At 37.6% G+C, this 12,921-nt stretch overlaps 2 long non-coding RNA genes and 1 pseudogene across 2 annotated transcripts; 1 reads left to right on the top strand and 2 right to left on the bottom strand.

Moving 5' to 3' along the window:
- Positions 1–2,085: 2,085 nt before the first annotated feature.
- Positions 2,086–2,789, bottom strand: LOC126602381 (uncharacterized). Its single transcript, XR_007616092.1, has 2 exons — positions 2,585–2,789; positions 2,086–2,332 (listed from the first exon to the last, which is right to left on the bottom strand). It is a non-coding gene; the product is annotated as an uncharacterized LOC126602381 (long non-coding RNA).
- Positions 2,790–6,265: 3,476 nt separating this feature from the next.
- Positions 6,266–10,488, top strand: LOC126602377 (uncharacterized; annotated as a pseudogene).
- Positions 10,489–10,680: 192 nt separating this feature from the next.
- LOC126602382 (uncharacterized) lies at positions 10,681–12,607 on the bottom strand. Its single transcript, XR_007616093.1, has 5 exons — positions 12,453–12,607; positions 11,907–12,145; positions 11,602–11,822; positions 11,232–11,494; positions 10,681–11,135 (listed from the first exon to the last, which is right to left on the bottom strand). It is a non-coding gene; the product is annotated as an uncharacterized LOC126602382 (long non-coding RNA).
- Positions 12,608–12,921: the final 314 nt, after the last annotated feature.

Here is a 12,921-nt window from a genome sequence, read left to right as displayed (position 1 = left end):
TCAGTGAACTTTATTTAAATAGACCAAAATGAGTAATAAGTCATTGAACCCTCACTTCACCATTCTAAGCTTTTCCATATCTCTCTATGTATATATGAGGGTAGACATTCAACCCTCACTTCTTTCTTTTTTGAGAGTTCTGCATACTAATTAGAGGAAACCAAGGAATTCGAAGCTTTTCCATACCTAGGCTTACATTTTGAAGGAATTTAATGTGTTCTTGGAAATTGGTAAAAGTGAATGTGGAGTAATAGGGGAAGAGTCCATTGTCACATTCCAGCTCGGGCCCCTACCACATTATTTAAATAGACCAAAATGAGTAATAAGTCATTGAACCCTCACTTCACCATTCTAAGCTTTTCCATATCTCTCTATGTATATATGAGGGTAGACATTCAACCCTCACTTCTTTCTTTTTTGAGAGTTCTGCATACTAATTAGAGGAAACCAAGGAATTCGAAGCTTTTCCATACCTAGGCTTACATTTTGAAGGAATTTAATGTGTTCTTGGAAATTGATAAAAGTGAATGTGGAGTAATAGGGGAAGAGTCCATTGTCACATTCCAGCCCGGACCCCTACCATATCTCGGGCTCAACTCCGCCGTAGCACGATATTGTTTACTTTGAGCCTCGACCACGCCCTCATGACTTTGTTTCTGGGAACTCATACAAGAATTTCCCAGTGGGTCACCCATCATGGATTGTTCTCGCGCGAACTCGCTTATCTTCGGAGTTCCGATGGAACCCGAAGCCAGTGAGTTCCCAAAAGCCTTCGTGCTAGGTAGAGATGAGAATATACATATAAGGCTTACAGGATCCACTCTCTTGGGTGATGTGGGATCTAACAATCCACCCCTTAGGGGCCCGATGTCTTCGTCGGCACACATCTGGCCAGGAATTGGCTATGATACCAAATTGTCAAATCTCGGCCCGGGCCCCTACCACATCTCAGGCTCGACTCTGCCGTAACACGATATTATCCGCTTTGGACCCCGACCATGCCCTCACGGTTTTGTTTCTGGGAACTCACACAAGAACTTCCTAATGGGTCACCCATCATGGGATTGCTCTTGTGCGAACTCGGTTAACTTCGGAGTTTCGATGAAACCCGAAACTAGTGAGTTGCCAAAAGGCCTCATGTTAGGTAGGGATGAGAATATACTTATAACGCTTACATGATCCACTCCCCTGGACGATGTGGGATCTAACACCATTGTCTCTCAAGCTCTTCCCTTTGAATTGCTGTAAAAGAAACTCTCACATCCACCATTCCCCCTATTTCAATTCAAAAAAATTAAATTAAAAATTTTAAGAAGAAACTCAACCGAAAATCACTAAATAGTTCAATAAATTTGGAATCTTTGTTATTTTCATGAAGAAAAAAAGGTGGAAACTTTATCGGAGGAAATGAAAGCCAAGTTGTGATGAGAGCAAGGCAGATGGTGCTGCAAATGCTATGGAGGGACATAATCAAAACCGATAGGATTGAATAAATGAGTCGGAAAACTCAAGATGTCATCAACCTGTTCGTTGCCGACTTGCATCCACACAAAAACCATACCAAAAAATCGCCAATTAGATTTGATAGCATAGCACAATGTCATGATGCAAAATTAACTGTAATCACGAAATTAGCCACCTGAAATCTGCTAGACAACTCACCAGGAAACCCAACTTTTTCTGTGTTTAAATTTTCTTCCAATCGAAATGGATTCATCTAAAACACAACCTCCAGGGCAAAGACTATAATCGACCTACAACAGTTCGCTTAACATTGAATAGGGATAGTAAGGTTGTAAACACTATATACATCTATAATAAAGACACAACATGAACATTCACGATATTTACTTGTAAAATCTAGTAAGCAGAAGGAACTCAGTACACTTCAGCAATGGATAAGGATACTTCCTCATTTTGTCGGATTACTTTGAAACTTTGTTAGGATATATTCATTATCTCGTTATTTTCATGATGAAGATAGTATTTTCACTAAATCTAGTGTATTTTTATCCAATATAGTCCCAAGTTTGAATTAATCCCCGAATAATACTTGACAGTAAATAACAGGGGAACACTGAGAAATAAGAAATAAGAAATAAGAATTCGACTATCATACATGATTAAATCACAAAATGAGTCAAATATTCTCAAAATCATTCTAAACGTGACATTGAAATCAAACTGACCAAAGTCTAAATAGAATTGAGCATAGCATCTCTTCTTGTTCTTGATCACTGTTGTTCCCAATGTGGTCCATTCCGGCTTCCCAGAATTATCCTCCGAAAAGGGTTTCACCAGCAATTGGTGAATTGAACTTTCGTCCCTTCCACTAATTTAGTACGCAAAGAAAATATTGGAAGGGAAACAAAATCCAACAAATATAAAAGGGGTAAGTGAAACAATACAAATATTCGTAAAAATTAAAATTAAAATTTTCTGCAAGGGGCATCCCAGAATTTAAATTCACACTAAACCCATTTCCTAGTTCTCTTAGTTGAAGCGAACCCAGAAACAAAAAAATGAAAAAAAAAAATTATCGGCATCCAAACACCTCAAAGCCCAAGAAAAAAAAAAGAAATACCTTTGCGGGTCTGGAGCTCTTCGCTTATTGGTGTTATAGTATTGGTGCTGCGTCTTTTCCAGACGGTCAATTCATCGTTGTTTCCATCAGTAACAATAGGAGGTGAAGCTGCTGGTTTGGGCGAAAAAGAGGAGGAGGAGGAAGGGGGGTTTGAAGAGGGCACTGATCTTTGATTGCATTGCATGAATGCGTCAGATTGATTTGAATTGATTTGAGTTCATTGCCCTTCCATCATTCTGATTTGAATTGATTTGAGTTCATTGCCCTTCCATCATTCTTTGGTTCAGAGAAAACATAATGAAGGAAAAAAGTGGAGAAGAGAAGAAACATTGTCGAAAAGTGAGAACAAACACAGATAACACATAGAAGAAAAAACCAAGGAGAGAACTCGAGCTAGGTTCGTGTTTTTAGGCGAGAAAGCTAGTGGTTTCTAGAAGCAAATGGAAACGGACTGGACTTTTGCCATCCCCACGATTACCAACACATGTACATCTACGACACATGTACATCAACAGTAGTGGCAGAGAGTCAGTGAAAGCCCCAAAGAGACAGTAATGAAATAAAACAAATCAAGTGGGGGCAAATCGTTCACACACTGTTAATGAACAGTATGCCCTCTCACATGATGAACAGTTCTTTTCTGCCGGCTTTTAGAATATAGATATAGATAATATAAATATAAATGTTATGTGATTAATGCATGAGTTGCACAATTAGCTAGGTTGATATGCATTCATATATACACCATCACTGAGCTATGAGGATGTGAAACATTCTTTGGCACTGCAGGTCGCATGTTGACTGGTCCATAGGTGGACATCCTTCTTTTTGCTACTCCATTGATCAAAATACTATTCATTTTCAATTTTTGATCAAGGTCCTTGGATATTAATAACATCATTAATTATTTGAATAATAAAATATTTTTATTTTTAAATACATTCTTTTAGTGTTAAAAATGTTACAATTAATATATTTATATTTATGGCTAAATTTTTTATCATATATTTTTATTTTTAGTTTGTACCAATTTTTTTTTCATTTTTAATTTGTACCCATATATTAGTTTCTTTTTGTGCCCATATTTTTTTTAAGTTTTATTTGTATTTGTACCCATGTGCATCACGTGACATTGTATATTTAATGTCACATCCCGACCCGGGGCGGATCACTTCCTGGGCCCGCTCCACTACTGTAGCACGATATTGTCCGCTTTGGGCCCTGACCACGCCCTCACGGTTTTGTTTTTGGGAACTCATGAGCAACTTCCTAGTGGGTCGCCCATCATGGGATTGCTCTTGCGCGCTACTCGCTTAACTTCGGAGTTCCGATGGAACCCGAAGCCAGTGAGCACGTCTTGATTCTAGGATCAGGGTGTGTCATTTAATCAATGATAGAAAAATTACATATGGTATATTTATGTTTTATGCCTAAACTTTGTATATTTATGTTTTATGCATGGGTACATTCATCAAAACTAACCAAAAAATTATTGTACCAAAACATGGGTACATTCTTCAAAAATACAAAAAATAAGATATTAGGCTTAATAATATTATTAAATTTCTTCTATTAAACTTGACATGAATACATTCTCAAATCAACGAAATAGAATGTACCCATATAAGTTTAAAAAATAGATTAGATAAAAGATTGAATGAATTTTATATAAAAAGAAAGGGTACATTTTATATTAAAAAAAAGGGTACATTAATAAAGAACAATGGGTACATTATAAATAAATTTCACATATAACAAAGTGGTACATTAATAAAGAACAATGGGTACATTATAAATAAATTAGGGTACATATAAAAGATTAAAAATTATGAGTCCAAATGATTTTTTTTAAAATATAGGTGCTAAAAGAAATTAATACATGGGTACAAAATAAAACTAAAAAGAAAATACTACAAATTTAAAAAAATGTTGCAAATTGAAAGTGGGTACAAACTAAAAATATAAATATATGATACAAAGTTTAGGCATAAAACATAAATATACCATATGTAATTTTTCTATCATTGATTAAATATACAATGTCACGTGATGCACATGGGTACAAATACAAATAAAACTTTAAAAAATATGGGCACAAAAAGAAACTAATATATGGGTACAAATTAAAAATGAAAAAAAAATTGGTACAAACTAAAAATAAAAATATATGATAAAAAATTTAGCCATAAATATAAATATATTAATTGTAACATTTTTAATACTAAAAGAATATATTTAAAAATAAAAATATTTTATTATTCAAATAATTAATGATGTTATTAATATCCAAGGACCTTAATCAAAAATTGAAAATGAATAGGATTTTAATCAATGAAGTAGCAAAAAGAAGGATGTGAACCTAATTTCTCCTATAATATATGTAAGAGAATTAGTGCATTCCTATAACAAGTTGTTGGAGATGGATTGGAACCAAAAGTTGTTATGTTCCAATATGAGGAGAAAGAAATGTATAACCAAACTCTGTAAAGCAAGCAATTGAAAATTACCAAATGAGAATTTGAAAATAATAAATAATGATAAGCATTATGCAGGGAGGAGAACATAAAACACTATTATCAATAAAGATTTTTGTAACCTTTGTTTGTGGAAAGTTTTAAGCAAAAGACAAGATCCTCAACCCTGATGACAGAGTAATCATACAACAACCTATAACATAACATAACTGTGTCTGAGTTGACAAACATTAGATGACAGAATATTCTATATAAAAAAATAAAAAATAAAAAAAAAATAAAAAAACAAGAGGAGTGACAACAAATACACAGTACCCTTTTGTTCCTAACCAAGTCCCTAATCATTTGGTATGTAGACGGGACGGGACGGAGCGGAATGGGACGGAACGGGACAGGATGGGGTGGAACGGAGAGGGAGCAAAGATGCCCTCAGATGGAAACAAGGAGGAAGAAAAAGGAGACGGAGATGTTATAATTTTGTGTTCCACGGATGTGGAACGAGTCGTTCCAGGGGGATGAGGTGGAACGAAAATTCACCCAAAATTTGTTCCGTGGAACAACGAGTTCCATCCGTTTTAGGCGCACCAAACGTAGGACGGAACGCCTCGTCCCACGTACCAAACGGTATAGAAGAATCTATTGAGCAATGACAGAAACTACAAAGTGATTTTGAAATTTCTAGTACATAATAATAGCAATATCTAGTTCGGAGCTCTGGTGCAACAGTTGGAAGTACAGATAAGGTAAGTTTCTTGGTAGTGTATCTTGCAGCACAGATATGCTTGCATCATAGATAACTTCTTATTAAGCACACGAGCAACACCACTGAGCATTTAAGAACCAGTTTCATGACCTTTTCGTGTTACTAAAAATTAGCTTTACTGATTATGTTGAATCAAGCTTTAGATGAAAGAGAAAGAAGGGGAAGGTGATAGGGTTTAGTGGAAGAGTTGCGGAATGCAGGATCATAATTGTAGATCATACTGAAGTCATTGTTGCTGATGATACAGATTAAGGATTCCAGGCCCTCGCCTGGATGAATACTACTTTTGAATTAGTATTGTTTCTACCTTTGCAATACTGCTTTATACAGATGTGAACAAATGCAAAAAAGGATATGATATTACTTTGGCTGCTAATTGATTAGTTTCAAATGCAAGAAAGGATTAGTTTCTAATGTTATATTTTTATGGTTCAAAAAGTGTAGATGTCGTAGTTGATCACTCGTCGTCGGAGTGTGATCAATGTGCCCGCCGCATTTTCAGCACCTACTACTTCAGCAGTGAGTGCTCCATTGATTACGGAGCCTACACCCCTTACTGAGGCTACTCCTAGGGCGTCCCAGGTGCCCACATCATCAACGTCATCAGTGTCAGTTCAGCCACTCAATGCACGCGGCCTTACCGACGCCGCCGCGATCCAGAGCCTTATGATCACACTTCCTTGACATCCACAATCGAGGGTGGGGGCTCACAGCTAGGTACTTTATTCTAATTCTCACTATGTTGTATTTTTTTTTCATTTTAAAACTATTATTTTTATGATTGTGAAAATTTGCCGGATTGTGAAAATGTGTTGCGGGTGTGAATTATTGTTATTTTACTGTTTTTCAGGTTTTGGGAAATGATATACTATTAGGGGAGTTTTTTGCCAAATTTTTTGTAGAAATTTTAGCTTAGGGTTTTTGACACACCCTGACTGAGATCAAGGCATGCTGGCCGTCACGTGAGAGTGACGTAGCCATGTGCACAGTGCGGAAGCAATAAAGATAAGAATTAATGAATAATTAAGAACCAAATTACTATAGTGCATTACTAAACAGAAGGTGATAGGAGTTAGTTACAACAGTAAACACTCCTAATCAGAGCATAATAAGTCTAGGTGCAGTCCATTAGGACAAGTACTAGTTACGCAGTACCAAGAATGTCCTACTATTAATCAAATAGGTCAAAACAGCCGACAATCCCGAGCCACCAACAGCAAGCTTACTTAGAACCTGGAGGGGTGCAAAACAGAAAACGTGAGTGGACGAAAACAAATGTTTTACAAAATCATTTTCTTTATCAACATAACTAACCCCTCGCTGTAAAACAAGTATAATTTTTCCCAGAATTAGAATATAAGCATATGCATAATACACACACACACACACACACACACACACATATATATTAATTCATATCAATTCAATTCATGCTTCACATAATCATATTCATATGTATGCTATGCCAAAATATAACCAAGTAAACAATCCAGGTAAGAATGATTTCGTAGAAATATGATATGTTAGCCGAAACCCCTGAGGTGGTCTATACGGCTGAATTCATGGCTCAAAAGTCAATCTAGCCGGAGTCACTACAATGACCTATACGGCAATATATTGCACATAAGTCGGAACCACTAAGAAGGGTCTGTACGAAAAGATTGGGTGAAATATAATTATGCTCAATACTACTCTCACATAATAGCCGAGCGATAAATCGTTAGTCACCTACGAGTCGGAACCATAAATAAGGTATGTATGACAAGACTGTGCACCTAAATTGGATCCAATGTGAGCATATGGTGCGGGAGGTGACATAATAAACAGGCCTGTACTTCATATCTCTGGCTAAATCACAATCACCCTAGGTGAAGTTTTATGAGCTCAACATCATTCAATCACATATCACATCATCGATGATTCACATAAACAAATATAACTTACTTGAACTTACCTATGCCTCCACAACACCACATTTATATATATGCAACCATAAAATGCATATTCAGAATATAAAAGTATTTGGCATATTAATTCAAAGCATACTTTCCTAAAAATGCATTTCTTGGAAATATATCAAGTATATAAGTATATACTGAAAACAAAAGCTCACTCACTGGTATGTCGAAGGGTTGTAGCCCCCGAGTCGCTCGTGGATATGCTCGTCCTCGGGATAAGCCTCACCTATATGCGAATTAACTATAAAAACGTTATTTTAAAGCACATATACAAAACTAGCTAATAACTTCTCATACATTGCTCAATTTGGGTATATGAATATACCACAGTGATCTACACAACTCCACGGACCTACCCAAATTTTCAAAATAATTTTCTAACCTCGCACACGCCGGCCAAGGCACAACAATACGCGCGGCCACGCGCAGGGGATCTTGACGGATCCTTCAACAGCGTCAGGAATATTCCGTTAAATCTTAATGGTAATTGTCAATCATAACTGATGGCGTGAGAATATTCCGTCATACTTGACGGAATATTGCTTCACCTCCTACCTCCAGCTCCGGCGACCGTCTCCGGCGCCGGAAACTGGACAAACTTCAAACTCACTATTCTCTTTCATTTCTTCACCATTTTTCATGCAATTGGTACCAAAATGAAGCTAATAACATGTAGAATCACGTTATACTACTTTTAAGCCTTGAATTCCACTAGCATCTACCTGAGAAAGCTCGATTATCTGGTCAACTTTGAAAAGCTTCGATCTCGGCCCTCCGACATCCAAACTCTTCTAACGAACTACCCCAAGGCTCATGAGGACCTCCTTAAGCCTTCTATTTGCTTAGAATTCCCTGAAATGTAAGGTTTTACGTGTGCATGAATAGTGCACAAAATTAGGGTTAGTGTTTCTCAGGTTTCTGACGCATTCCCACCCAAACAAGGGTATCAATAGACTCAAGAGGTTACAATGAACAAGGACCTTACCTTTAAAGCTTTGATCTGTGCTCGAGGGTGAGCTTTGTGTCTTGTCCGTACGTAAGGGAAAAAGAGAGATTGTTTGAGAGAGATGAGAGGATACGGGAGAGGAGAGAGAGTGAGTATTGTATGTGTGAGTTCCACGTGGTCACTAACCAACCAAGGAAAAATATCAAGTCTCCAAAACAAGTCACGCACACACACTACAACTTTAACATTCAAAGGTTAGAACCGTCATTTCGCACTATCGGAAATCAATTATTCAGGACAGGCTGTGACAATTTTCATCATTTAAGTTTTTATGGGCAGCTAAAAAAAACACCAGGGGGTCTAATTGAATGCTGAAGCAGGCACATAACGTACGTCTGTCAGCCACCCTGATCAAGATTGCATATGACTCGCGACATCATGGAACGGCTACGTCACAGCAGCATCATTACCAGTACTGGTTTTGTTTTCGATGGCATTGTCCCATGCAGTAGGAGTCTTGGGCAGAAATTCCTGAGAAGACGAAGAAACTGGTGCAACATGAGTTGTCGGTTAGTATATTATCTTAATATTATTAAATTTCTTACTATTATTTTACTATTTTCATATTTGAAGGTCAATTATGATCTTGATGACATATCCCCCTAGGCCATTGCCTACTTAGAGGAGACCTTAGCAACCCGGTACAAACATTGGAAATGCGAACTCCACGCACATTTTAAGAAATGGGATGATGCGGAGATTGCTCCCCTAGAGGGTTGCCCAATTGAGTTGTTGGACTGGCCGGACGATTAGGAGTGGCTCTGCAAACATTTTACGGACCTAAAATTTATGGTATGTACATAATATTTATAATAATTTATTACTGTTTTAGTTATTTTTTAAGCTTTTTTTTAATAATTTCCTTCAAATAGTCGCACTAATATGTATATTGTGTGTTTAACAAAAGAAATCTATTGCTGGCAAGAAAGCTTAGGAGTCAAAGACACTTCTCCACCATTCTGGTTTGATGCCCTTTCGTTTTGGGTTAAGGCGCAACGTTAGGTAAAAGTATATTAATTTTGAAACTTTAGACAATTTAAAATTTTCTTAATGTTTTATTCTTCACGAGCGTTCTAAGTTCCTAGAGCTCGACATGTTCAAGAACGTTTATGTTCGACTCGGCGATGAGACCACTGAGCAACTTCATGTAAGTATATGTAATTGTTATTATTCTTATATTTATCAATTGTTCAAATATTAATTATAATTTTTTATTAAATATTAAATGTTTTTTCTTTATTAGTACTGGCTGCTATGGTGGAAAAGCGCACTGCTGTTCTTCAAGAAGCAGCATCGCAACTTCCCTTGAAGACCCCAATCGAGGACATCACTATTCCTGAGGATGTAGGTCTTCAGATCCTGACTGAGTTCCTGGATCAGAAGCTCGGTCGTAGTCATGGCAAGGTTGTTCGGGGTAGGGGTATAGGGAAGGCGCAAGTTCATGAGACGGGTGCTTCATCTTCCAAATTGACCATAGGACATGTCATTGCCCTGGCGGAGGAAGTGGAAACCCTAAAAGGTAATATTGCGGCCCAAGAAGTAGCACAAGAAGCCTAGGAAGCCTAGATTGCAGCTCAAGAAGCAGCCCGGAAAGCTTGGGAAACCTAGATTACAGCCCAGTTATCGGCCTATGATGAGAAGATGAGTATGATCCTACAGGCCTTACAGATGTCCGACCTTCAAATCCCGATGCCAACACCTGATCTTGCTCCACCTTCAACCTCCTAACCACTTCGCCCAGCTGATACCTAGTAGCCTAATGCATCAAACTTAGACGACTACTTGTTGTAGTATTTTCTTTTATGTTCGGACATCTTATATGTACATTTTCATATATTTTGTAAAAAAAAAGAAAAATAAAAAAAGGGTTTGCGCAAGAAAGGCATAACCTGCGTCACGCAAAAGGTCTTTTCACAACGATAATACCTGAGTTGTGCGCCAATATTTGCGCGACAACGAGAGCATGATGTGTCGCGTAAAGACCTATTGCGCGATGCAAGTACAGTGATCGCGCAATAGGTTTTTGTGCGACTCGGGTTACTTCTTCGTCACGCAAACCCTGCTTTCACGACCTTTTCACGACAGTTTGCGCGCACGAAGATGTCGTTGGGCTAATTTTCAGGCAATGTTTTTGACTTTGTGCGACGAACTATGCTTCGTCACGCAAATTGTTTTTTGTACTAGTGCTACAATATGTCGCCAGCCTCCGCTCGAGAGTCTGATCCAAGGTGTCTGTAAGGATCTCAAACCATGCAACCTCAAGGGGATCCACAGACTCGAGTGGAGTCTCGAGAGGAAGTTGGGAGGTGGACTCTTGAAGAACCAACTGCCTCTTCTCCATCATCGTCACCTGTGTAATATAACATGAAATATTAATAATAACATTCAAATAATAACCATGATACTTGAATTCGTAAGATAGTAATTACAATTGAAGAATACTTACATGAAGGGACTTGGCCAACTCATCCCCAGGTCGAACATAAACATCTCTAAAGACATCGATCTTTTGGAATTTTGAACCCCATTGAATAAGAAAAATGTTAGTACGAAAAAAAAATTAATATTACTGACACATTAAAAATTGAATATGAAAAGCTTTATTATTACCTGCCACTGCTCCTCCATCCTATATGAGAAGGGCCTTAAACCCGAATGGTGGAGAATAGTCTTCTTCTTCCGATTGATCTTGTTGGCTTTCGCATTCTTCTGTTATACAAAAAATAAACGTATTAGTTCTAATTTCAATGAAATATAAAAAATCAATAAACATTAGTAAGAAACGTATAATACTTTTAGACTTATAAAAAACGTACCACATAGCTGGCCTCCTGAAAATGATTGCAGAGCCACACCCAATTATCTTCCCTGTCCTCAAACTCCTTCGGGTAACCCTCCTCAAGAGCAACTTGCGGATCATAAATGTCTCAAAATATTGGTGCATGTCGCTCTTCCACTGTTTGTACCGTTTAGCGAAAAGCCCGTTGACATATGCCAACATATCATCGTTGATGTCGTCGAAATTGTAGTTCATATGCTATGTAACAAATTAATTACATACATTAAGTAATATAAATATATAAAATTTAAAGGAAAAGCAATAAAAAGGCAGGATACTTACCGACAAATAAGCGGGCACCTTCGTCCTTACCTCATCTGGCATCGCCTTCCAAGACTTCCATTGCATAGGGCAATAGGTTCAAATGACGTGACCAATGTCGTGGGCCAATGCACTATGTTGCTCCGGCGTTGGTGCAGCCCAATGCTAGTTGTCGTATTCGATCATGATACGTCCGTTGGTCACTCGGGTGACCTTCGCCTTCTTCAACTAACGACAAGGTCCCCGGGTATTTTTCTTTGCTGAAAAAAAAAAACAGTCAAACAAACACTACAAATTATACCGAAATTTCGGCAGAACCTCCCCTAAAGTTATAATAATTCCCAAACCCTGGACATTGTAATGAATAATATATGATATCCAACACAATCACAACAATGGAAGAATCGAATGTTAGGAATGTTGGTACTACAAGATAGAGAATGCGCAAGGTAAAGTAGAAAATGGACACCAAGAATTTATGTGGTTCGGCAATTTATGCCTATGTCCACCAAACAAGGATCAATCTTCACTATATGAAAAAGATGAGTACAACAAGAGTAGTCTTACCAAGCCAAAGACAAGGCTTGATGGATACAAGAAAGTATAACACACACTTTCTATCACTCTAAACTTCACTCACACAATGTGTAGTGGAGCACTCTCACTCTTGGAGTGGAACTCTAGCTTTGGACTTGATCGTTTGCTACTCACACTTGGTTCTTGATTGGTTACTTCACTACAACATCACATCCATATTTATAGGTGAGGGTTTGGCATTCTACTAGTTTCTAGTGTATTCTTCAAACCTCTAGCATAGAAAGATCTAGACTAGCCACAAAATTATAGCTTCTAGATCTTTCCATTTGCAACCAAGGAAGCTAGTACTCTTTAGCTTCTTCCATCAACTTAATAACATGCTAGAATTGTCTAGCATGCTCCAGCCATCTCACTTGCTTACTAGAATAATCTAGAACATTCATCATGGGCTGGACCATATACCAACATCGAACACAATGCAGTCGTCACATAAAGATCC

The sequence above is a fragment of the Malus sylvestris genome, chromosome 15 (assembly GCF_916048215.2).
Source record: "Malus sylvestris chromosome 15, drMalSylv7.2, whole genome shotgun sequence".
In the NCBI taxonomy this organism is placed as follows: Eukaryota; Viridiplantae; Streptophyta; class Magnoliopsida; order Rosales; family Rosaceae; genus Malus; species Malus sylvestris.
This window is presented reverse-complemented; position numbering and strand designations above follow the sequence as displayed.